Genomic DNA, 27,710 nt, shown 5'->3' with positions numbered 1-27,710 from the left:
CTTTAATAAAAGCAATGTAGCCTTTAAATAGGGAAACCACAAAAATCTGGTCCAAAATGGAACTCTTCTGAGATTGAAAAGAGGCTCTCATAAACATCCTCCCAGCACATCAGATGTAAATTGCGATTATTCTGAACAGGCTGGGATGTATGGTCAGCAAGTGTTACGGGCTGACCCGTGTCTTCCAAAATGAATGTATTTAAGTCCTGACCCACAATAGTTCAGAATTTGACTGTATTTAGAGATGGGATCTTTAAAGAGGTGAATTAATTTAAAATGTGGTTGTTATGGGTGCACTCTAATCCAATACAGCTGATGTTCAGACAAAACAAAAAATTAGGACACAGACAACACAGACACAAAGGATGACCATGTGAGGGCACAGTGAGAAGGCAAACCAAACAGAGAGCTCTCAGGAGAAGCCAAATCCGCCAACACCTGATCTCAGATTTCCAGCTTCCAGAATTGAGAACAAATAAATTCTGTTGCTTAAGCCACCCAGTCCATGTTATTTATTATGAAGTCCAGAAAACTAATAAAGCATGTCTGTCAGGTACTCATTGCTTTCTTGATATTCTGAAAGCTATAAAATACAATGGGCTTTTAAACAATGTGGGGGCTAGGGGTGCCAAACCCCTGCACAGTCAAAAATCTGTGCCTAACTTTTGACTCCCCAAAACTTAATTACTAATAGCCAACTATTGAGCAGAAGCCTTAATGATAACATAAACAGTCATGAACACATAATTTGTATGTTATATATATTATATACTGTCTTCTTACAATAAAGTAAGTTAGAGAAAAGAAAATACTCTGAAGAAAATCATAAGGAAGAGAAAATACATTTACAGTACTGTACTATACTTATTGAAAATAATTGGCATATAAAAGAACCTGCCCAGTTCAGAACAACCTGTGTTGTTCAAGAGTCAACTATAGTTGTTTTCAAACTTTAAGGTACAAAACACTCACTGGAAGTGTAATTAAAATGCAGATTTCTGGGCCTCACATAAGGCTTCCTAAATCAGAAAATCTGAATTTAGGGCCCAGGGATCTGACAATTCATTTTAGGCTAAGTCTAGGGTCATATAGTCCAAAAAATTCTGATCTCTAACAGTACTGTTTTCTTATAATTCTGAAAAAGAACAGTCTAAATATTTTCTAATAGAGTTTAGGTATATTTTCTCAAATCAAATTTGAATTATAATTGTCTTCTATATCTAGCTATATTGATTTTTTTTCCTACTTTATTGAGATATAATTGACATGCAACATTGTGTACAACGTAATGCATAAGGGGCACAATATATTGATTTGATGCACTTACATATTACAAAATGATTACTGCCATAGCATTACTTAACACTTCCATCATGTCACATAAAGCTATACTCATCTTGATAATTAAAATTATGACATGGCAGTTATGAAGCTAGGCTACTGGGTACAATTCTCAGTAGCACCACTTCCTTGTTATGTATATTCACACAAGTTAGTTAACCCCTCTGAATCTTTCATATATGAAATGGAGATAGTAACAATGCCTGCCTCACAGTATTAAAAAATTCTCCCAGTTGCTCTTTGGCAACCATATGTTTTTCTCTTTCTCAGAACCCTTCTCACAATTCATGTCATTTCTGGCACCTTCTAAAGCTACTCAGGTTTACATCAATATTGCAGTAGTAAAACATTTCAGTATATCCAAGCAAACCATATGATAGCATCATAGATTATAAAATCAAAGAGTTTTGGAGCTGTAATAAATGGAAGAAATAGTCATCTTCTCCTCAGGTTAAGCGATTTGTTCATGGTCACATACATTTTTTACAGACCCAAGACAAGATTCCAACCAAGTGTCCTGATTTCTTGTGCACTATTCTTAATTTTTGCCATGATCATATAATTTATTGTCAAACTAGGATACATTTGAGAGTGAAAGAAGCACTATTAAAATACGTTGGAAAAATAAACATAAATTAGGACTGTCCCAGCAAAACCAGAATTATTGCAATAGACTGAATGTTTGTGTTTGCCCAGAATTTATATGTTGAAATCCTAGTGCCCAGTGTTATGGTATTAGAATGTGGAGACTTTGGGAGGTGATTATGTTTTAATGATATACAGGAATAAATGGGATTAGTACCTTTATAAAGACATGAGAGATCTTGCTTCCACCACTCTCTCTGCTCTCTGTCATGTGATGACACGGCAACAGACAGCCAGTAGTAAACCAGTAAGAGCCTCACCATGCTCATATCCTCATCTCTGACATCCAGCTTCCAGAAAGAGAGCGATATATTCCTGTTGTTTATAAGCCACACAGTCTATGGGAACTTTGTTATAACAATGTGAATTAAGGTAATTATGGCATATCATGCACAGTTTAACAGATAAAATAGAAATGGCAGCAGGTATTTTAATGTGGAAAATTTAACATAGGGAATTTGTAAAATTGGGTTGGAGAACTGTTAAAGAAAATGAGGACAAAAACAAAAAGTTAGATAATTACTGAAGGAAACAACTATCATTTTCCAGAATGTGGAAATAAAATGAAAGATACCAATAAACCTTAGAAGTTCAGGATGGTCACCTTAGTACTGGGATTCAAACCCTTTTGAATAAAGGAACCTCAAAGGAGGGTCGCAGCAGACTTAGGGCTCAGGTCTTTGAAAAGGGTATAAGGTCAAGGTGATAATACTACCTCAGGAGTTTAAAAGAAGGGGTTGTGACTTGCATCCTTGAGGATGATATCTTACATGACAATTTCATATGTCAACTTGGTTGAACCATGGTGCCCAGATATTTGGTCAAGCATTATGCTTGATGTTTCTGGGAAACATTTGTTTATACTAGCATGTATCATCATCACATTTTGAAAGCACGTATAATTTATAAAGTTTCACATGTTCACAGCTGGAGAAGAATTTTGCCTCAGGGATGAATCATACCTCAAGTCTCATCCACATATGATTTAGATGATATTTAAATGAGACATTGAACTTTATATTTAGACTTCTGAGTTGATACTGGACTGAGTTAAGACTTTGGGGGCTGATTCACTGAGGAAATTTTAGGGATGGTGTCAGAGAAGAGGACCGTAGGCCTATCTTGTCCCACAAACACAACTAGATAACTACCAAATCATCTTAAATACCCCAGAAATCAACCTAAAGACTGGCAGAAAAAACTTCACAATTAAAGGGAGAGAAGAGTCTACATTCAAGAAGATAGAAAGTGTGGAGACAAGGTTTAGGGAAGAAACAGACCATGGGTGCTGTGGAGGGGAGGGAGCCATGGTTGCCAAGAAGGTCGAGAGAGAGAGAGAGAGAGAGAGGAACACACAGGAGAATGCACAAGGAGAAAAGTTTCCCCAAAGCCACTGGCTTGGAAAATGAGAGGGGATTTTTTTTTTTTAATTATTTCAACCACTGGGACTTAAAACCTAGAGTTTTAAAGGTCAGCAGGCTTGGCATGGATAAAGCCTGGATGGCACTTCACTGCTTCTGGAGAGAAGGCAGGGAAACAACCTGGGGGCAGACAGCATGGAAACAGTGATCTGAAAAACGTCAGGACACATATTGGAGAAATTATTTGCTTTTCTTAGAGCACATCCCTGAGAGGCAGCATTCTGCCTCACAAAGGAACAGGCTGGTGCCATTTCCCTCCCCTGTCCCTCAGCATAAACACAGAGCCACCTTAGATAAGCAGCTCAGCATGGACACTCCGGCCTAACCTGCCTACACTAAGCCCCACCTCCTGTGCTCTGGCAAGACTGCCCTTCTCACTCAAATTTGCCTCAGTCCCAGTTTAGCAGATCCTCCTCCAGAAGACCAGCACAAATCCCTGCCCACACTACATCTCTTGACCAGAGAGTTCTGCAGCACCTCAGTTCTGGTGGAGTTGGTGTCGGGTCTCATTTCACAAGCAGACCAGAGCATTTCTAGTTAGGTCTCACTACATTGAAGCCAGGGACCAAACACTTCCGACAGCATGCAAGGAGAGCTTCTGCAGACAACTGGATGAAGGATAGAACAGCCAAAACACAATAGTAGAGCCCATTCAGTACACATCTGAGATACTCCCTGAAGCACCAGGCCCTGGACATTACAGGCAGGAGACATTACTGGCTTTTCTAACACACAAGAAGGCAGAGACTTAAACAAAATGCCAAGATGAAGGAATTCATCCCAAATAAAAAAAGAAGGCCATGGCCAAACATCTAAACAAAACAGATATAAGTAACATGCTTAATGGAGAATGTAAAGCAATGATCATAAGGATACTAACTGGGCTTTAGAGAGAACAGAAGACATCAGTGAGACCCTTAAAAAGACATAAAAGAGTTAAAAAAAAAGAATCATAGATGAAGAATGAAATTAATGAAATTGGAAACAGGCTTGATTCAATGAACAGAAAGCTGGAAGAAATAGAGGAATGAAGACAAAATAATGGAAAATAACGAAGCTGAACAAAAGAGAGAAAAAAGAATTATGCAACATGAGAATAGACTTAGGGAACTTAGTGACTTCATCAAATGTAATAGCATTCGTATTACAGATTGGAGTCCCAGAATAAGAGAGAGAAAGAGGGACAGAAAATTTATTTCAAGAAATAATAGCAGAAAATGTCTGTAATCTGGGGAAGGAAACAGACATCCAGATCCAGGAGGCACAGAGAAATCCCATCAAAATTGACAAAGGCAAGCCAACATCAAGACATATTATAATTAAATTTGCAAAATATAGTGATAAAGAAAATATCTTAAAAGCATCAAGACAAAAGAAGTCCTTAACATACAAGGGAAAACCCATTTCAACAGAAATTTGGCAAGGCAGAAGGGAGTGGTATGATATATTCAAAGTGCTGAATGGGAAAAATCTGTAGCCAAGAATACTCTATCTAGGAAGGCTATCATTCAGAATAGAAAGAAGATAAAGAGATTCTCAGATAAATAAAAACTAAAGAAGTTTGTAACCACTAAACCAATCCTGCAAGAAATATTAAAGGGGACTCTTTGAGTGCAAAGAAGAGACCAAAAGTTAGAAAGACAAGAGAGGCACAAAAAGATCCAAAGAACAGAACAGAAAACTCAGAATTGAGCCCACAAATGTACGGTCAATTTTGAACAATTCAGGGAAGACTACCCAGCAGGAAAAAGACAGTTTCTTCAACAAATGGTATTGGAAAGACTGGACAACAACATGCAAAAGAATGAAACTGGACCACTTTCTCAAATCAAACACAAAAACAAATTAAAAATTGATAAATGCCGAAATGTGAGACCTGAAACCATAAAAATCCTAGAGAAGAACATAAGCAGCAACTTATTTTGACACTGGCCATGGCAACTTCCTTCTAGATAATGTCCCTGGAGGCAAGGGAAACAAAATAAAAATAAACTACTGGGACTTAATTAAAAAAAAAAAAAAAAAAAAAAAAAAAAGCAAAAAAAACCACAACAACACAAACTTCTCCACAGTGAAGGAAATAATCAATGAAACTAAAAGGCAACCTATGGAAAAGGAGAAGATACGGCAAATGACATATCCGATAAAGGGTTAGTATCCAAAATACATAAAGAATTTATAAAATTTAACACTGAAAAAGCAAATAATGCAATTAAAAAATGGGCAAAAAATATGAACATACATTTTCCAAAAAAGATACACAGATGGCCAACAGACACATAGAAGATGCTCAATGTCACTGATCATCAGGCTAATACAAATCAAAACCATAATGAGATATCACCCCATACCTTTCAGAATGGCTAAAATCAACAACACAAGAAACAACAGGTATTGGCGAGGATGTGGAGAAAAAGGAACCCTCTTGCACTGTTGGTGGGAATGCAAACTGGTATACCCACGATAGAAAACAGTATGGACGTTCCTCAAAGCATTAGAAAAAGAATTACCTTATGATCCAGCAATTGTACTACTAGGTATTTACCCAAAGAAAACAAAAATATTCTTTCAAAGAGATACATGTACCCTGATGTTTATAGCAGCATTATCTACAATAGCTAATTATGGAAACAGCCCGTGTCCATCACCTGATAAATGGATAAAGAAAAGGTGGTATGTATGTATGTATATTTGTATATGTATGTATGTATATACATATACATACAAATATACATACATACATACCACCTTTTCTTTATCCATTTATCTTCTTTATCCATTTATACACACACACACACACACACACACACACACACACACGCTGGAATATTACTGAGCCATAAAAAGAATGAAATCTTGCCATTTGCAATGACACGGATGGAGCTAGAGAGTATAATGGTATATGAAATAAATCAGAGAAAGACAAATACTTTATAATTTCAATCATATGTGGAAAATAAGAAACAAAAAAAATGAGCAAAGGGGGGAAAAAGGAGGAAGAGAGGCAAACCAAGAAACACTCTTAACTGTAGAGAACAAACTGATGGTTACCAGGAGGGAGGAGGAAGGGGGGATGAGTAAAATAGGTGATGGGGATTAAGGAGGGTATTTGTGATGAGCATTGGTATTGTATATCAAATCACAATAATTGTACACTTGAAACTTATATTACACCATATGTTAACTACCTGGAATTCAAATAAAAACTTAAAAATTTTCAAAAGATTTTGGAGGTTGTTGGCATGGAATAAATACATTTTGCATGAGAAAAGGATATGAATTTTGAGGGCACAAGGAATACCATATAAAATCAATTGTGTCCCCTCTCCCTGGTAATTAATATACTGAGGTTCTAACCTCCAATGTAACTCTACCTGCATATAGTGTTTAGGAAGAAATTAAGGTTAAATGAGTCGTAAGGTGGGACTGGTAGCCTTATAGGAACAGGAACAGAAAGATCTCTCTCTGACATGTGAGGACAGAGAGAAGGTGGCTATGTGAAAGCCAGAAGAGAGCTCTCACCACAAACTGAATCAGCCAGAATGTTGATTTTATACTTCCAATCTTCTAAACCCGTGAAAAAATAAATTTCTGTTTTTTAAGCCACCAAGTCTGTGGTTCTTTTGTCATAGCACCCAAGCAGGCTAACACATTGTGGTTTTGGATGAGATTAATATTTAAATTGGTGGACTTTGAGTAAAGCAGATTTACAGGATGAGTAGGCCTCATCCAATCAGTTGAAGGTTTTAACGGAACAAAGACTAACCTCCCCTGAGAAGAAGGAATTTTTCCAGTGGACTTTCTTTGGAGTCAAACTGCATTTCTTCCCTGAGTCTCCAGACTATCAGCCTACTCTATCAAGTTTTGTATTTGCCAACCTGCCATAATTACAAGAATCAATTCCTTAAAATAGATTTCTCTGTGGAGTTGCACACATCCTATCATTAATGTTTCTCTAGAAAAGTCTAAATAATACATGTGGCCAATGTCAGTACATCAGGAACTCAGAGAAGGGCACTAGGAACTTGGTCTGAATACTGACAGGAAGAAGATTCTTCTTCCTGCCTCTCCACCTCCCTCCCGTTTCCCTCACTGGGTGAACTCACAGGAATTAGCTGACAAAGAAGAAAGTAATTTTCAGAATATCAGGCTCAGCATCTCCAGAGTATTAAGAGTGAGTTTGTAGCACAATCCACTCCATCAAAACTACCAATTTTATGCTTCTGTATAACAAGTTGCAAATATATTTCTATAAATGAAATACTTTAACCTTCTCCCTAAAGAGAGGTGCAAAATCCAAGCCATCATATACTCTAATAACAGTAGTTTATACCTCTCTAGTGCTGTTCACTACTCTTCTATTTCCGTCACAGTCCCAGCTGAATATTCTGTAACCTAAAGACTAAATTTTGAAGTAAACCACCACCACTAAGCCTTAAATAAAATAATAAAGGAAATGAGGTGGGAGGAAAAGGAAACCAGTGAATACATACATACAAACATATATACTCACATGTATATATACTCACGTACACAAATATACAATAAAATATGCATACTGATGGAGCTCTCATTTTGTCGCTGGTCACAAAGCTGTAATTATTTTTTTAACTTCTTTATTCAACTATCAATTCCATATGCCCTCTGTTTCTGGAAGCATGTGTGGAAATTTTCATTTCTAAAAAATATGAATCCTCAGTGGTCTCCTATATATAAATATTTTGGGGGTTGCTATAATTTGTCACTAACTTTTGCCACTGGGCTCGGAGGCATCACAGATAATCTTCTGGGCTCACTGACATATTCCTTCAGCTCCCATTAGTAGTAGTGACCCAATTTCTTCTCTGCATCGAGATTAATCATGCCAGTCAGTGCAATAATGTGGTTGGTTCACTGACAGGAGAAGCACAAAACGGCCAGGCGGCAGTCTCAACTTCTAATTCAATGAAACCACTGTGTCCCCTGGTAAAAGTAGTTTTCCCTTAGGAAGAAAGAAATGCAAACCAGTAGAGTCTAAGTTATGGGAAAGAAATGCAAAATTTCTGCAAATGGGTTATAAAGTGAAATAGTGAGTGATACCTCTCCATGTCTGACTCTTGATTTCCAGGACTATAGAAAAGCTATAGAAAAAAAAATGATATGATACATTGCTCACAGATTCATAACATATTCCCCATTTTATAAGATAAAATCTCACTTTTTTAAAGGCTATCATCTCTAAACTGCATTGTGATTAAGTTTTCAATAGACCATTCCCTCATTCTATCAGGCCACTTGACTTTATACCCATGGAGTACATGATTAAGACCAGGTAACTCTATGAGCATGAACCCTTTAGCACACTTCTTCTGGTGTGAAAGGAGTACTTTGGTCCTAGGCAATGTCCTAGAAATAAAACAAAAGTAACGCACGTGTTGGTGCTAGTAGAAACGTTTTGGGCAGAGAAGGCTAACATATATCCAGAATATGAATCCTGTTCCAGCGAGGGTTAATTACTGCTCTTCCCTGTTGAAAGGTGTCCAGTGCCGTCACTAAACAATAGCAAGGCTGGCTGGTCCCCCTAGAGTAAGGTGCCATGTTGGAGCCTTGTATCAATCGCTGCTATTAAAAGGCTTAGGTGGGGGCGCCTGGGTGGCACAGTCGGTTAAGCGTCCGACTTCAGCCAGGTCACGATCTCGCAGTCCGTGAGTTCGAGCCCCGCGTCAGGCTCTGGGCTGATGGCTCAGAGCCTGGAGCCTGTTTCCGGTTCTGTGTCTCCCTCTCTCTCTGCCCCTTCCCCGTTCATGCTCTGTCTCTCTCTGTCCCAAAAAAATAAATAAACGTTGAAAAAAAAAATTAAAAAAAAAAAAAAAGGCTTAGGTGGTCAGCCGTGGTGGTAGTCAGATACCAGCACTGTGAGCTTTAACAGTGAATAGAAAGGGCAAACTCAATCTTAGTTACGATTGTCAGGAAAGACTTTGTGAAGGAGCTAGGATTGAAATGAACATTGAACGGAATTGAGTGAAAGGAAAGAAAAGGGTATTTCAAGAAATTAATGAAGTGAGGGAACACAAGCAGTAATTGAGGCAGGAGTAAACATGATATGTGTGTAGCACCAGTTAGGAAACATCACTGTCTGACTAGAATTAGTGGGGTATGTTCAACAGCAGTGTAGAATAAATGCTTGGATTTTGGATGGCCTTCTCTGCTTATGAATCGTGGCCCTTCCACTTAGGACCTGTGGGACCTTTTTGGGTATTTCTCAATCCATACAAAACCAACAAAATATACTACTACTACAAATTCTGCTCTATGGACATATTTCTTTTCACCACTGATTTTTCAGAGACATTCCTCCTTTTTGTCCCTGAAGAACAGTATACCTATAACTCAGTTTTCTCATTTATGAAAGAAGATAATAATAGTATCCATGTCACAGAGCTGTTGCAGTGACCAGAAGATTCAATATATGTAAAGCACTTAAAACAGTGTCTGGCCTATAGTAAATGCTACAAAAGTATGATTTATGATTCAATTTTTAGAAGTATTAACTTACATCAGAAATAGTTCATATAAATAAGATAAAGTAAAACCTGTTTCTTTCCATATTATGTTTTGTAAGCCACAGAACTTTCTTCTGTGTTTACTTTTTGGTCAAAGTCAAATATACCGTACAGAAAATTTAGTGTGAAGGGGTAGTTAAACTAGAAACGCTTTCTCCATAAAAGCTGTTGTATTTCTGGTCATAAACAATAAAACAGCATGTTAAAATATTTATTTTCTATTGTTTTATTTTACATCTTTCATAAATCACAGCCTGACTGTGTGAAATATCTGTGAAGCTGTAATATTCCACATCATCACTGCCCTGAAAAAGTGATCAAATCCACCATAGCCAATTTGGAAGTCATTCCCAATATGCTGTAGTATAAAATAATGAAGCAAAGAAATTAGTCATGGGTTTCAAGAATACCCTTCATATCCAGCGTTTCTAGAAGCGTGCCTTTCTGGATAAGACAGTGTTTCTCTGTATAACTGTAATTCCTGTTAAGACAGGCATCAAGATAGTAACTCAACTGTCCTATAAGCCTCTTGAGCAGCTTCCTGACTTCATGCTGCCTCCATTGACAAGCCAGTAACTCCTGAGAATTTGAGCTGAAGGCACAGGTGAATTGTTATCCGGGCAGAGAGATTCGCAAAGGTTCATTTCCTCACAACTAATTGTACAGTGTTCGTGGAATATAGAGTGATGGGAAAACTGAAGGGGAATCCATTCTCACCAAGTCATGCAAATAAGATCCTTTTCTCCTCTATTTATTCCTCCCCATAGGGATTAATAAGGAAGAACTCATTACCTCCCCAGATATACTTTGGACAGTTCTTTTGATTGAAAATTCATATCTATAATGAATTAAAATTATTTCCTCTCAAATTAGTTTTCTCCTTGTTTCCACTCATTAATTCCTTTGCATTCCACACCATCCACCATTACCCTCTTTCCAATGTGGAACTGTATTTATTTGGCGGAGAGTTCTCCTTCAAAAAACCAAAATGGGTATAGTGATTCTATCAGCATTCTCATCTAGGAAACCAGCTTATAGTACATGATAATTGTCATACTACTGTTATTATTTTAGATCAGCCTGGGTACCATCTGTAGAGGGTTACCTTGTACACAACTCAAAGTAACTCTGGATAACTAAGGGATAGAAATAAGTAATTTATTGGAATACTATTATACAGGCCACAGAATCAAAGCAAAGCTAGGGCACCTGGGTGGCTCAGTTGGTTAAGCGTCTGACTTTGGCTCAGCTCATGATCTCAGGGTTCATGAGTTCAAGCCCCATGTTGCACTCTGTGCAGACAACTTGGAGCCTGGAGCCTGCTTCAGATTCTGTGTCCCCTCTCTCTCTGACCATCCCCCTGCCCAACTTTTTCTCTCTCTCTTTCAAAAATAAACATTAAAAAAAAAGGCAAAGCTGCAATACTAAATCTCAAGCAGGGCAAGACCCAGGGAAGCACTGAGGCTTGCGAGCAATCTCTTCAGGCGGTTTACATCTTGATGAATCAGTCTCAGCCATTTCTTTCCTACTTTTGTCACTCCTCTCAAAATTCAAGTTCTAGGGAAAATCCACCCCATTGGCTGAGCTGAGCTTAGATGCCTACTTCTAGGCCAAGAGCGAGCAGAGCACTTGACTACAACAGGAGAACAGGAGTTTTCCAAAACAAAATCAATGTTCGGTTCTCAAGAAGAAAGGGACTCACATTCTAGACAAAAAAAACGCAGACACCCACTAATGGATATGCTGACATGTATGTTCTGCAAGCTAGGTGCTTATGGTGTTTTAAACTACACCTCTGGGAGAAGCCAAGATGGCAGAACAACGTGGGAGCTTTTTGTGTGTCTCACGTCCATGAAATACAACCAGACCAACACTAAACCATCCTACACACCTAGAAAACTGATTGAAGGATTAACACAACAATCTGCACAACCTGAACCACAGAATTCAACAGGTATGCAGCACAGAGAGCTGAACTTGGGGAGCAAGAAGACGTAAAAGGTAGGGAGCTGCTTTTGTGGGCGGAGAGAGGACAGAGACTGGGGAGTGGGGGACAGTACAGGAAAAGCACCCCTCCCCAAAAGCAGCTGGAGAGAAAGTGGAAAATTGGAAACAGCTGCAGGGACTAAACTAAAAAGGGAAAAGGAGAAAGGAGAGGGTTTAAATTCCATTAAGACTGTAAACAAGGGGAGCACAAAGGCTGCAACTCCACAGCTCCATACCTGGTGGTGCTCTGGTGGGAAGGGCAAATCCCCAGGAACAGAGTGGGGTACGGGAGGTTCTCGGGCCACATGGGGAACAGCGGTTCCACTGCTGGAAGGACATTTGGTAGAGACTGTTGGAGACACCTGGTCCTAGCAGACCCCAGAAAAACGGCCACATTCACTGGTGCTGGGGCAAGGTTGTTAAGGGTGAAGCCTGGTGCCGGATGTGTGCTGTGATTTTCCATAATCCCTGAAATGCTGCTGCTACACTATCCCGTGAACTTTTTCTGGGGTGGGCTGGCACCTGGCCACAGTCTCAGGGCATCAGCAGCAGCAGGGTCCAGCAAGCGTTCCTGGGTGCAGCTGACATTCGGCCATTTCTCGGTGAGACCCTCCCACAAAGGGGCAGAACGGGTCAAAAGCCACAGTCCTTCAGAAGTAAGGGGCCAGGGAAAAACATCTGCATCTGAGACAAAACTCGGGACAGAGGTACTGCCTGGAGCCTGGTCACAGAGAGTGAAAAAGCGAGGAGTGGACGAGAGCTGAAGACAGAGGACGGGTGTGCGACTGCTGATCCGGGAGAACAGCCTGGGTACCTGGTGGCGCCATTTTCACCACTTCCCCACATGCGCATACACACTTACAACTGCTGCAAAAATCCACCCCAGTAGGTTAGCAACACCATCTAGTGGAGAGCGGAGCTGTTACACTGAGCCCCGCCCAACTGGCCCAACTTTGCTCCTCAAGAACACAAGTCTCAAAGCGGGCTTACTTTATGGACTATAAAGAGCTATATAGACTGACTTCTAGGGGAAAAGGAAGCAATTTTAGTCCTACTTCAATCTGCTAGCAGGTTCATCTATTCAATTTTCTTTCCTTTTTTTTCTTTTCTCTTTTACAATTCTTTTCTTTTTCTTGAATACAGAAAGAGAAAAAATTCATTTTTGTTTTCAATTTTTATTAAAAATATCTTTCTTTAATTTGTAGTACTATATTTTTTACTTTTGTGTAAATTTTTTAAATTCTATTTTACTTCCATCATTTTATTTTAGTCTACTTCAGAGTACTCACCTTTTCAAATTTTCAAATAATTTCCTTTTTTTCTTTCCTTTTCTTTTTTCTTTTTCGTTTCTTTTCTTTTTCTTGAATGAAGAAAGAGAAAAACTTCATTTTTACTTTCAATTTCTATTAAAAATATTTTTATTTTATTTTTATTACTATATTTTTTGCTTTTAAGTACATTTTTTCAAATTCTATTTTACTTCCATCATTTTATTTTAGTCTACTACAGTGCATTCACTTTTTCAAATTTTCAAACAATTTCTTTTTTCTTTTTGTTTCCTTTTTTAAAATATTTTTTCTCTTTTTCATTTCTTTTTTTTAAATACCAAAAATGAAAAAATTCATATTTATTTTTAACTTTTATTAAAATATTTTTCTTTAACTTTTTTTATACTATATTCTTTACTTTTGGGTATATTTTTTCAAATTCTATTCTACCCCCATCATCTCATTTTAGTCTACTTCAGTATATTCAATTTTTCAAATTCTCAAACGATCTCCTCTCCCCCCTTTTTTTTCTCTGATTTGTCAAACAACTTTCAACACCCAGACCAAAACACACCTAGGATCTAGAATCATCTATTAGATTTGTGTGTGTGTGTGTATTTAATTTTTAATTTTAATTTTTTTTATTTTAATTTTTTTAATTTCAATTTTTCTAACTCATTAATTCCTTTTCTCCCTTCAAAATGACAAAATGAAGGAATTCACCCCAAAAGAAAGAGCACGAAGAAACGACAGCCAGGGTTTTAATCAACACAGATACAAGCAAGATGTCTGAACCAGAATTTAGAATCACGTTAATAATAATAATAGTTGGAGTGGAAAATAGACTAGAATCTCTTTCTGCAGAGATAAAAGAAGTAAAAAATAGAATGAAATTAAAAATGCTATAACTGAGCTTCAATCACAGATGGATGCAGCGGTGGAAAGGATCAACAAGGCAGAACAGAGAATCAGCGATATAGAGGACAAACTTATAGAGAATAATAAAGCAGAAAAAAGAGGGAGATTAAGGCAAAAGAGCACGATTTAAGAATTAGAGAAATCAGGGACTCATTAAAAAGGAACAACATGAGAATCATACGGGGCCCAGAAGAGGAAGAGAGAGAAACAGGGGTAGAAGGGACATCAAAATCCAGGAAGCACAGAGGACCCCCATTAGATTCAACAAAAACCGACCATCAACAAGGCATATCATAGTTAAATTCACAAAACACTCAGGCAAGGAGAGAATCATGAAAGCAGCAAGGGAAAAAAAAAGTCCCTAACATACAAGGGAAGACAGATCAGGTTTGCACAGACCAACCATAGAAACTCGGCAGGCCAGAAAGGAGTGGCAGAATATATTCAATGTGCTGAATCAGAAAGATATGCAGCCAAGAATTCTTTATCCAGCAAGGCTGTCATTCAAAATTGAAGGAGAGATAAAAAGCCTCCCAGACAAACAAAAATTAAAGGAGTTTGTGACCACTAAACCAGACTTGGAAGAAACTTTAAGGGGGAATTTCTGAGGGGAGAAAAGATGAAAAAAAATATATATGTATGTATGTATGTATTGGTGTGTGTATGCGTGTGTGTGTGTATATATATATATATATATATATATATATATAAAATCTTCTGCTAATCTAATCTTCTGCTGCTTTTGGTGTATATATATATACACCAAAAGCAGCAGAAGATTAGAAGGACCAGAGAACACCACCAGAAACTCCAACTCTACAAGCATCATAATGGCAATAAATTCATATCTTTCAGTGCTCACTCTAAACGTCAATGGACTCAATGTTCCAATCAAAAGACACAGGGTAACAGAATGGATAAGAAAACAAGATCCATCTATATGCTGTTTACAAGAGACCCACTTTAGACCTAAAGACACCTTCAGATTGAAAATAAGGGTAGGAAAACCATCTATCAGGCTAATGGTCCACAAAAGAAAGCCGGAGTAGCCGTACTTACATTAGACAATCTAGACTTTAAAATAAAGACTGTATCAAGAGATGCAGAAGGGCATTTTATCATAATCAAGGGATCTATCCACCAAGAGACCTAACAATTGTAAACATTTATGCACCAAATGTGGAGCACCCAAATATATAAATCAATTAATCACAAACATAAAGAAACTCATTGATAGTAATACCATAATAGTAGGAGACTTCAACACCTCACTCACAGCACTGGACAGATCATCTAATCAAAAAATCAACAAGGAAACAATGGCTTTCAATGACACACTGGACCAGACTGACTTCACAGATATATTCAGAACATTTCATCCTAAAGCAGCAGAATATACATTCTTCAGCAGTGCACAAGAAACATTCTCCAGAGACACCATATACTGGGACACAAATGGGCCCTAAGTAAGTACGAAAAGATCGAGATCATACCATGCATATTTTCAGACCACAACACTATGAAAGTTGAAATCAACCACAAGAAAAAATTTGGAAGGGTAACAAATACTTGGAGACTGAAGAATATCCTACTAAAGAATGAATTGGCTAACCAAGCAGTTAAAGAGGAAATTAAAAAGTATATGGAAGTCAATGAAAATGATAACACCACAACCCCAAACCTCTGGGACGCAGCAAAGGCGGTCGTAAGAGGAAAGTATATAGCAATCCAGGCCTTCCTAAAGAAGGAAGAAAGATCTCAGATACACAACCTAACCTTATGCCTTAAGGAGCTGGAAAAAGAACAGCAAATAAAACCCAAAACCAGCAGAAGACAGGAAATAATAAAGATTAGAGCAGAAATTAATGCTATCGAAACCAAAACCAGTAGAACAGATAAATGTAACCAGAAGCTGGTTCCTTGAAAGAATTAACAAAATTAATAAACCACTAGCTAGTTTGATCAAGAAGAAAAAGAAAAGGACCCAAATAAATAAAATCAAGAATGCAAAAGGAGAGATCACAACCAACAGAAATAAAAACAATAGTAAGAGAATATTATGAGCAATAATATGCCAATAAAATGGGAAATCTGGAAGAAATGGAAAATTTCCTAGAAACATATACACTACCAAAACTGAAACAGTAAGAAATAGCAAGTTAAACAGACCTATAACCAGTAAAGAAATTGAATTAGTAATTAAAAAATCTCCCCCAAAAAACAAGAGTCCAGGGCCAGATGGCTTTCCAGGGGAATTCTACCAAACATTTAAGAAAGAGTTAACACCTATCTCTTGAAACTGTTCCAAAAAATAGAAATGGAAGGAAAACTTCCAAACTCTTTCTATGAAGCCAGCATTACCTTGATTCCAAAACCAGACACAGACCCCACTAAAAAGGAGAGTATAGACCAATTTCCCTGATGAACATGGATGCAAAAATTGTCAACAAGATATTAGCCAACCGGATTCAACAATACATTAAAAAAATTATTCACCACGACCAAGTGGGATTTATACCTGGGATGCAGGGCTGGTTCAATATCTGCAAAACAATTAACATGATTTATCACATTAATAAAAGAAAGGACAAGAACTATATGATCCTCTCAACAGATGCAGAGAAAGTATTTGACAAAATACAGCATCCTTTCTTGATAAAAACCCTCAAGAAAGTATGGATAGAAGGAGCATACCTCGAGATCATAAAAGCCATATATGAACAACCCAATGCTAATATCATCCTCAATGGCGAAAAACTGAGAGCTTTTCCCCTAAGGTCAGGAACAAGACAGGGATGTCCACTCTCACCACTGTCATTCAACATAGTATTAAAAGTCTTAGCTTCTGCAATCAGACAACACAAAGAAATAAAAGGCATCCAAATAGGCCAGGAGGAAGTCAAACTTTCACTCTTTGCAGATGACATGATACTCTATATGGAAAACCCAAAAGATTCCACCAAAAAACTGCTAGAACTGATTAATGAATTCAGTGAAGTTGCAGGATATAAAATCAACGCACAGAAATCTGTTTCATTCCTATACACCAACAATAAAGAGAAAGAAAGAGAAATCAAGGAACTGATCCCATTTACAGTTACACCAAAAACCATAAAATACCTAGGAATAAATCTAACCAAAGAGGTGAAAAATCTATACACTGAAAATGATAGAAAGTTTATGAAAGCAATTGAATCAAGACACAAAAAAATGGAAAAAAGATTCCATGCTCCTGAATAGGAAGAACAAGTATTGTTAAAATGTCGATACTACCCAAAGAAATCTACATATCAATGCAATCCGTATCAAAATAACACCAGCATTCTTCACAGAGCTAGAACAAATAATCCTAAAATTTATATGGAACCAGAAAAGACCCCAAAAAGCCAAAGAAATTTTGAAAAAGAAAACCAAAGCAGGAGGCATCACAATCCCAGACTTCAAGCTATACTACAAAACAGTAATCATCAAGGCAGTATGGGACTGGCACAAGAACAGACACTCAGATCAATGGAACAGAATAGAGAACCCAGAAAAGGACTCACAAACGTATGGCCAACTGATCTTTGACAAAGCAGGAGAGAATATCCAGTGGAATAAAGACAGTCTCTTCAGCAAGTGGTGCTGGGAAAACTGGACAGTGACATGCAGAAGAATGAACCTGGACCACTTTCTTACAACATACACAAAAATAAACTCAAATGGATGAAAGACCTAAAGGTGAGACAGGAAGCCATCAAAATCCTCGAGGAGAAAGCAGGCAAAAACCTCTTTGATCTTGACCGCAGCAACTTCTTACTCAACACATCTCCGGAGGCAAGGGAAACAAAAGCAAAAATGAACTACTGGGACCTCATCAAAATAAAAATCTTCTGCACAGCAAAGGAAACAATCAGCAAAACTAAAAGGCAACCGACAGAATGGGAAAACATATTTGCAAATGACATATCAGATAAAGGGTTAGTATCCAAAATCTATAAAGAACTTATCAAACTCAACACCCAAAAAACAAATAACCCAGTGAAGAAATGGGCAAAAGACATGAATAGACACTTCTCCAAGGAAGACATCCAGATGGCTAATCGACACATGAAAAAATGCTCAACATCACTCATCATCGGGGAAATAGAAATCAAAACCACTATGAGATACCACCTTACACCTGTCAGAATGGCTAACATTAACAACTCAGGCAACAACAGATGTTGGCGAGGATGCAGAGAAAGAGGATATCTTTTGCATTGTTGGTGGGAATGCATGTTGGTGCAGCCACTCTGGAAAACAGTATGGAGGTTCCTCGAAAAACTAAAAATAGAACTGCCCTACGACCCAGCAACTGCACCACTAGGCATTTATCCATGGGATACAGGTGTGCTGTTTCAAAGGGACACATGCACCATGTTTATAGCAGCACTATTAACAGTATTAACAGTAGCTAAAGTATGGAAAGAGCCCAAATGTCCATCGATGGATGAATGGGAAAGAAGATACCATATACACACACACACACACACACACACACACACACACACACACATACATACACACATACATACAAGAGTATTACTTGGCAATCAAGAAAATGAAATCTTGCCATTTGCACCTATGTGGATGGAGCTGGAGGGTATTATGCTAAGTGAAATTAGAGAAAGATAAAAATCATATGACTTCACTCATATGAGGACTTTAAGAGACAAAACAGATGAACGTAAGGGAAGGGAAACAAAAAGAATATAAAAACAGGGAGGGTGACAAAACAGAAAAGACTCATAAATATGGAGAACAAACTGCGGGTTGCTGGAGCAGTTGTGGGAGGGGGGCTGGGCTATATGGGTAAGGGGCATTAAGGAATCTACTCCTGAAATCATTGTTTCACTATATGCTAACTTATTTGGATGTAAATTTTGAAAAATAAAAAAATAAAATGAAAAAAAATGAAAAAAAAAATAAACCAGACATCTGTCCTTGCTTTGGCTCTAGAGCCTTCCTGAAAATTTGACCCTGAGCTTCATATGGCCACCATCATAGCTTTAAGATGGTAAATCTTATATTCATCTTATGATTCACCCATTACCATCATTCATAACGCCTACCCCAATCCTTCGCTACAATCTGCCATTTACTGAGTCAGGGTGGCATACAGATAAAGATGCTACCCTGGGAAGGCGGATTCGTCCAGCTGGGGTGCATGGGATCTGTAGACTGTCTCCAGATGTCACCTCCTTTACAGAAGTTTCTGCTTCAGCTCCAGAAAGCCACCTTGCCTGATGGGATGCCCCTTTGGAGACAATCCACATGCAGTGACTAAGGATGCAAAGAAGGAGGGGGTTGAAGGCACAAGGACCGCAGCCAGTTGTGGGGCACTCTGATGTGCAGAATTTTCTCCTGAGCTTTCAGTTTGGTCAGCCAAAGCTGTGTTGGGTCTGCACTGCAGACACTCTCTCTGTCTCTCTCTCCTTTTTTTCCCCCTCAAGTGTTGATGTCTAGGAAACATCACAAACCCCAAACTCATCTTAACATCTGCTCCAGAAAACCCAACTTGCAATACTTGGGGACTGAAGCAATACCCATAATGGAATCTGTTCCAAGTCCTATTAACTAGAGGCATAGAAAGGCATAGATATAATGAGAACGTGTTATCACTTGACTAGAAATCCAGTATTACTCCTAATTTTCCATCATGCCTCATGTCCATAGACATCCGTGACAATTTGGTTGATTCTGGCCTTGCAAGGATTAGTAGCCATCTAAAGTGATTAGATGCAGCTAGAAGGTAAAAATCATAAAATGACTTGTATCAATTATTAATATCCATGGGACTCCAAGCACAGGTTGCTGGCTCACCCTTCCATCTTCATAAGCCAATTCTATAGTATAACTGTAGATGTACAGCTAAAATACAAAATGTTGTCCTACACGCATAAGCAACACTCACAAAAGCTGCGTCTCAGGTAGCCTGCCTCTCTGATTTCTACATTGGCCTCTACCCCTAAAGATTTCAAGAAAATAAAAAGTCTCATATGTTCTTTCTACCTTTACAAAATCTCTGGTTTTCTCCTAATTTTCTCTGAACTCCTGGTTATTGGCCAAATTTCTTCCTTGGGCTCTTTGTCATGAAAATGTATGAGTTATTTTAGATCACTAACTGGAGAGTAGCTATACAAGAAAGAAAAAAGGTAACTAAAAATTTCTGCTGTCATATAAAACATTTTATAAGTAGCATAATACCTATGATTGTCAATATGTTTGGGGTTCATAATGTTGGATAGGTACACACAGGATAATTTTTTTTTTAATTTTTTTTTCAACGTTTATTTATTTTTGGGACAGAGAGAGACAGAGCATGAACGGGGGAGGGGCAGAGAGAGAGGGAGACACAGAATCGGAAACAGGCTCCAGGCTCTGAGCCTTCAGCCCAGAGCCCGACGCGGGGCTCGAACTCACCGACCGAGAGATCGTGACCTGGCTGAAGTCGGACGCTTAACCGACTGCGCCACCCAGGCGCCCCAGGATAATTTTCAAATGGTATAAAAATCAACACAAATACTATTTCTAAATTAGCTTATTTAATAGTTAAGTTACAAAAATCCTCTATGTCTTAATTATTAACTCAGTCCTGGCAATGCTACAATTTCAGATCTTTATCTCAGTTGCAAACTTCATTAGTTCTTTAAAGTAACTTATTAGCAGCTCAATATTTTGCATATGAACTTAATTGAAAATTGCACTTTCCCTGTGTACAGCTAGTTCATTGAGTTATCTTGACATTTCAAAGGATAAAGTACATTTTAAATAAGAGACTGTTGAGAACTGAGAACAAACTAAGGGTTGATGGGGGGTGGGAGGGAGGAGAGGGTGGGTGATGGGTATTGAGGAGGGCACCTATTGGGATGAGCACTGGGTGTTGTATGGAAACCAATTTGACAATAAATTTCATATATAAATAAAAAAAAGGGATACATTCACAGGTATATCATGAAAAATTATTAGAATATTCTGCTTCTTTTTAAAATATTTTTTAAAGTTTATTTATTTATTTTGAGAGAGAGGGAAAGCGTGAGTGTGGGGTGGGGGAGCAGAGAGAGCAAGAATCCCAAGCAGGCTTCTTACCATCAGCACAGGGAGCCCAAAGAGGGGCTGGAACTCATGAACTGCAAGGTCATGACCTGAGTTGAAGTCGGTGCTTAACCAACTGAGCCACCGAGGTACCTTTAGAATATTCTGCTTCTTAGTTTAAGGAACAGGCTTTTATCTAGAAAAGGTTTCTGTCTGCCTTAGAGAATCTGAACTTGGCTTGGTCTTATAGAAGAGCCTGAACAGAGTCAACTTTCTTGCTGAGTAGACAGTTCAGGGTCCCACAGCCTTCCTACTCTTAAGTCTCTGCTATAGAAAACATGAAACCCAGCTCTTTATTCTGGTATTCTCAGTACATCTAGAGAAAAAGAAAAAACCTAATCCCATAGAGCATCAAATTAATGCTATATCATTTATACTAAACCATTAATTTCAAAGTTTATTTTTTATAAAAATATAACATGGAAAATTAGTTCAAGTAATTCATTCATTCAATAAAATTCAATAAATATATATCAGACATTGTTCTGAGCACTTGGCATATCAGTGCAAAGACAAACAGACAAAAATCCCCATCTTCACCCCTCCACACCCCAAGGCATATTTTCTGTGTCATGTAGGGAGACCTTATGTTCTAGGATTTTGTGTGTTTGATTTTTAAATGCCCTGTGTACTATCAAGGCTGAATTCCTCTACTTGTCTATGACCTGTTAATCTGACCCCACTATATCTATCCAAAACAGACCCTGTTATATCATCCCACTCTAGCCCTGGTTTTCTCCTAACTTTAGTCTTTTTGTCAACTCCATGTGTTAGCCCATGGTGTCATTTTTGCCTATCCATTGCACCTGTATGTAATTTAAAATAGTATCCTCCAGAAAAGTTTCCTGACTCCCCTAATCCAAGACAATTTATGCTCATCTCCCAATTTCTAATGAAACTTAGTTTACATAAATATATGTGGATTGGTATATATTACATAGATTGGTATTAAATAGACTGGTAGAATAGATCATGCTTACATTCATTTTGTGTTCCCCAGAAGGCTTAAGATGATGCTAAACACAAGTGGACAATCAATGTTGATTCATTTATTTTTAGATAATCTTGCTAACTTACCTGATTATGGTCATGTTTTTAATGTCACCATAGCATCTTAATAGTTCCTCTCAGTAATTAAAAAAATAATTAAAATTACTATGATCTATTTTCCATGGGATGGATTTGCATTATTAATAAAAATGCCCATTTCACTGTAACCTTTTGTTGATATGTTACATCTATACACCGTTAGAAAATCTACCATGTTCTACAAAGATAAATAAATTCCAAATCTGTATTTAAATATACAGAATATATTTACAGAATGTATGTCTTTGCCTTTCATGCAAACTTGTGGGATATGAATGAAGATAGCAAATTCAGTGAACAATGAATATCTGAACATTTTTGCATTAGCATGTGTACAAAGAAATGGTGTAAATGAGGAATAATACATCAGAAAATTTTGCCTCATGAAAATGCTCAACCTAAATTCACTTGGAGAAAAGTATTTCACTTTATATAATAACTTACTAATAATATGGTCTAAAAATTCCAGACTTAAGCATTTTTCTTGTGTGTGTTACTCCTTTCCAATACTTAGAGTAGGAAGATCATGAACTATGGTCCAAATACCCTGGTACTTATGGTAGCCAGAATAGTGTTTCCATACAGATGTCTATGTCTGAATCCCTGAAACCTATGAATTCATGTTAGCTTATGTGGTAATGGGGGGTTCTGACAATATGATTAAGTGGAGGACCTGGAGATGAAGAGACTATCTTAGATTATCCAGGCCAACCTAATATAATCACAGGGTCCTTATAAAAAAGAGGCAGGTGGGTCAGAGTCAGAGAAGAAGCCAGAACAACAGAGGCAAAAGTCAGAGTTCTGTGTAGCCACAAGCCAAGGAATGCATGCAGCTTCTAAAAAGTAGAAAAGCCAAGAAAATTGGTTCTCTCCTTGAGCCTCCTGAAGGAACACAGCCTTGTGGACCAATTTTAGATTTCTGACATCCAGTACCAGAAAAGTAATAAATTGTGGTATATTGAGTCACTAAATCTGTGGTAACTTTTTATACTAGAAATAAGAAATTAGTAGAGTACCTTACATTGTCTAGGATCCTTCTAGGTAACTTAGTTTCCTTTTGTATATGTTGATTATCTTATTTTTTCTATTACATAGAGAGAGACTAAAAACTGCTTTGTAGTCACTATAGTTTCTTAGAAGACAGAGAAACATATGATTTAACTGTTTCTATTTCTGTTGACTATTATCAAAATCCAAAGGCATATAGTAATATTTCCCAGTGTGGACTTCTCTGCTTTCATCTCCAGCCATCACTGCTCTCCTTTGATTGCATGCTTTGCCTTCTTACTACTTTCATTTCTTTGTCACATTGTGTCTTCTACTATAGCACATTACAAGTCTACAGTGAGGTACAAAACCAGTATCTAGCTAGAAAATTAAATGCATAAAACATACAATAGCATCTTAAACTAAATATTCAATGTCCTAAAATGTCATGGCATGGTACTTTTTACATTTTAATGGTTCATTAACAATATTACTGTCAAATCAGGTAGTGTCATTAGCAACATTGTTTTTTCATATTAAGAAGCAAATTCAGGGGTGCCTCAGTGGCTCAGTCGGTTAGGTGTCTGACTTCAGCTCAGGTCATGACCTCATGGTTCGTGGGTTGGAGCCCTGCGTCAGGCTCCATGCTGACAGCTTAGAGACTAGAGGGTGCTTCAGATTCTGTGTCTCCCTCTCTCTCTCTCTCTGCTCCTTCCCCAGCCCTGCTCATGCTCACACACACACACACACACACACACACACACACACACTCTCTCTCTCTCTCTCTCTCTCTCTCAAATAAATAAATAAATAAATAACATTAAAAAAGAAGCAAATTCTTAGAGGTTAAGCTGATTGTAGCTATTCTAATATAGTACTAGAGAGCACATTCATTTTTATTAGAAAGAGCCATCTTCTAAGAATTTAATACATGTCTAGTATTTTAGGAGTTTGTAGGGCAAAACTTCAATTCCTTACCTATACGAAATTTATAATCAAGTTGTGAAAACAACTCAAGTTAGTGAAACAACCCAGGTTAGTGAAAAGTATCTGATTAATTTCCAGTTATTTCGATAACGATGATATGCATAAAAAATTAGAGAAGGATCAAGGTGAGCTTGTTTCTCAAAAAAGGATAGTATAGTAGAATAATAGAAGTTAAGAATAAACAAGAAGAGAAGTCCACATTTAATGGAGGAGTCAGAAGTAACTTGCAAACACCATGGAAACTCGAGCAAGGAAACGAAATTATGGAAGCATAAACAAACAATGATTAGTATAATGGTTTGAGGAGCGTGGAAGTCAAAAATCAGAAACACCAAGGCTACACAGGAGGGTGAATGGGGAGCAAGATTTTAATCCTGGAGGGATTTAATCCTGGAGCCCCATCTGAGGGCTCCATATTATATTATATGAAGTTCTTGTAGTCCCTGCTCTGAGGCTTGACTATTATAAATGACTCTTATTATAAATGATAAAATATTCTAATTTATAGGATTATTTGTATTATATGAATGTTTATTAAAGTGCATTTTCAAGGAACTTATCTAAAGAAACCTACTTCTTCTTGACGTTATAACCTCACCTTGATGTCAGCTCCGTAGAACACTATACAGGGGAGGCAATGAGCCAAGTGACTTTTAATTAATTTAAAGACTACTACAGTTATTGAAAAAGCATGAGATGTCAAGTCTTAGACAGAATCAAGTTTAAAAAAAAATGAAAGCACATAAAAATATTACTTCACTAACTTTGAGGGTATTCTGAAAAAAAGACTAAACTTAACTGAAACATTAGATGAAATAAGTCAAATTGATCTTAAAAGAAGAAAAAAAAAGGAGATAAAAAGGATTATTACTTCTAGAAATAGTCAACTGTATCTGCACTTGTCCTTCAAGATATCTGTAATTTTGTCTTTAAATCTACCTCTCATCAGCCCCTACTCTTCTTCTGATGCCTTTAACCCTTGGCCTGAACTCTCATCTACAAAGCAGGTTGCTATCTAGATGAAAAGAATCGTGAACACAAGTGTAAGTAAGCCTGTGGTAAGGTAAGGGATAGTAGAGTTGAAAAATGTCTATTTAAGGAAGCAGGATTCTTCCCTGTGGAAAATACACAGGCTGAAACTAAAACCAGAGCTAATACCAAAAAGGAAAGGAAAGTCTTGGCAAATAAGAGAGAGAAAAGTTCTGTGACTGATTGCAACTAGTCCCAAAACGAAAGCTTCAAGGGAGTAAGGATTGCAACCCAAGAACTAAGGAAGAGAGTACAAGAGAAAAAAAGCAGAAAGACAGAGCAGAAAGGAGACCAGAATAATTGTTGAAAGCACACACTACAATTCATAGCTTGCTTTCTGGGTCCTTTCTGCCTGGGTAGGTTAGATGGATAAGTCAGGTGAGTTTGAAGATCTAGGAAGAGCTTAGATCAGCCCAAAATATCACTTAGGAAAGAAGGGTTGGACTCAGGGCTGGAGCTCCCCATATATATGCTATACAAGCTATAGCTACAGGTACCTTAGAATGACAATTTCATAAGCAGACAGTCCCTAGGTTACTATTTCAAAATATGCTACACACTGTGAATTATAGAAGTCAATACTTTCATAAAGTATTTCCTGACTGTGTTTCTTCATTCTTCATTTCATCATATAATTTAACATTTTTAGCAGACAGAACATTTCTTAAATCTTGGGAGACAGTAATTAGAAGCAACAAAGATTCTATTGATCTCTTATCTCTTTAAGACTCCATGAAAATTGCTTACTTTTCCCTAAACATTAAGACATGAGAAATATATATTTAAGTGTGCTCTTCCAAATATAAAGTCATATTTACCATCTCCTGAATCAAAGTTGAACACAGTTTAATATTGTAGATTTTATTTGTGAGAGATTCACACATTCTTTTATTCTTTCTTTATCCTATATAATCATGTACATTGCAGAAAATATCAATACAAAGACACGCAAAATGTGTTCCTGTGTAACTTTCTCATATAATTTTTGTAACATTTACTCTAGAATCTTAGTTGTATGCTAACTTGTTCATTGTCTTAACCTCAGATTTTTTGGCTATGAGGGATTCCTGAACAAAGAACAATTAAAATGCCTAAAAATTAAGCACACATTAAATATAAGACTGAGTTATTAAGAGGAAAATGTGATCTGTGTTTCTCAGCATGCTCACCATACAACAAAAAGGGAGTCCGCGTTAGGCACATAGCTGTATTAATAAAATATTCACCATTGTACCTATGTAGTAATCATTATTTAGCTCAAATACTGTGACCAATATAATTTACATATCCTCTCAATAGCTATGGGCTGTATGTACTTTGAGAAAAGTACAAAAGGCAATGGGGTGTGAAAGACACAACCTCTATCAGCTGCGTCCCTTGTCTTTCATTACAGCACAATGCCAAATACAATTGGTAGAAATTGGAAGGTCCTTCTGAAATCTTTCTTGGGAACACAGAATTGCCAGATGAGCACCGATGAGTTTACTTTTTGAAATTGTGGGCCAAGAACAAAGACAAGTTACTAAAAAGAAGAATGTGAACCAATCTATTTTCATCAGGCAATAAAGGCTAAACATTACAAAGGGGAAGAGGAAGACAAATGAAGGGGAATGACATGAAAGGCAATGTCATGTCCACTGGGAATTTTAAAGTGGTCTTCTACCTGCTTATTTTTCAGCTTCTACATTCTCATGAGCTTGGCGCTGAGCTATAATTTGGACTGTCTTCCCCCTCCTTCCAGCCACTTGTCAGAATTTCACTTCAAGGTTCTAAACAAATTGCATTTTCTGATACTCTCCTTTATCTTTCTTTAAAAATAATTTTTTATTAGTATATAGCATGCCTTCCTGTTGGGTGAGTCCCATGGCCAGTGTGGTAAAGCGCAAACATCTCAGGTTTCAGAATCAGACTTGGCTTAATTCTGCCAGTGACTTGCTGTATGGCCTCAAAACCTTACTTAAGCCTTCCTTGTTCTCATGTGTAAAATGCTAATAATACTATATGTTTCATCAGTGGATAGTGAAGCTTCAAGATGAAATATATAAAATGCTGAACAGTAAATTCACTGTTCACAGTAAATTCACAATGATTTTTAGTTCTCTGTACTTCTTTCTCTTTCAATTTCTGGTTTTCTTTTCAAGTCAACAAAAACATAATACCAGTGTTACAGTTAGCATACTAGGAAGTCATCAGGTTCCTATTAAATCTATAGTCAATAGTGAACCACAGTCCATATACATTCATATACTCAATGTCTTATATCAGAAAGCAGCAAACTACAGCCTATAGTCCAAATCCAACCCACTGGTTGTTTTGTCTAGCTCATGAGCTAAAAATGTCTTGTACATTTTTAAGCCATTAAAAAAATTTAAAAGAAGAGC

The 27,710-nt window shown here is 37.4% G+C and overlaps 1 protein-coding gene across 9 annotated transcripts in view; it reads right to left on the bottom strand.

The window, feature by feature from the left end:
* The window catches only part of MARCHF1 (membrane associated ring-CH-type finger 1), an 892,783-nt gene that overhangs the window by 422,588 nt on the left and 442,485 nt on the right, over positions 1-27,710 (bottom strand). The window contains exon 1 of one of the 9 annotated variants that reach the window (XM_086703940.1): positions 13,225-13,268. The exons of the other annotated variants lie outside the window; for them this stretch is intronic. The gene's annotated coding sequence lies outside the window, so the exon portion shown is untranslated. Of the gene's footprint in view, positions 1-13,224; positions 13,269-27,710 lie in introns of those variants that run through there. 9 annotated transcript variants of the gene reach the window in all.

This window comes from Puma concolor, chromosome B1, assembly GCF_028749965.1.
Source record: "Puma concolor isolate L17-30 chromosome B1, mPumCon1.1.hap2, whole genome shotgun sequence".
Classification (NCBI taxonomy): domain Eukaryota; kingdom Metazoa; phylum Chordata; class Mammalia; order Carnivora; family Felidae; genus Puma; species Puma concolor.
Note: the sequence above shows the minus strand (reverse complement) of the source record. Positions and strands in the feature narration are given on the sequence as shown.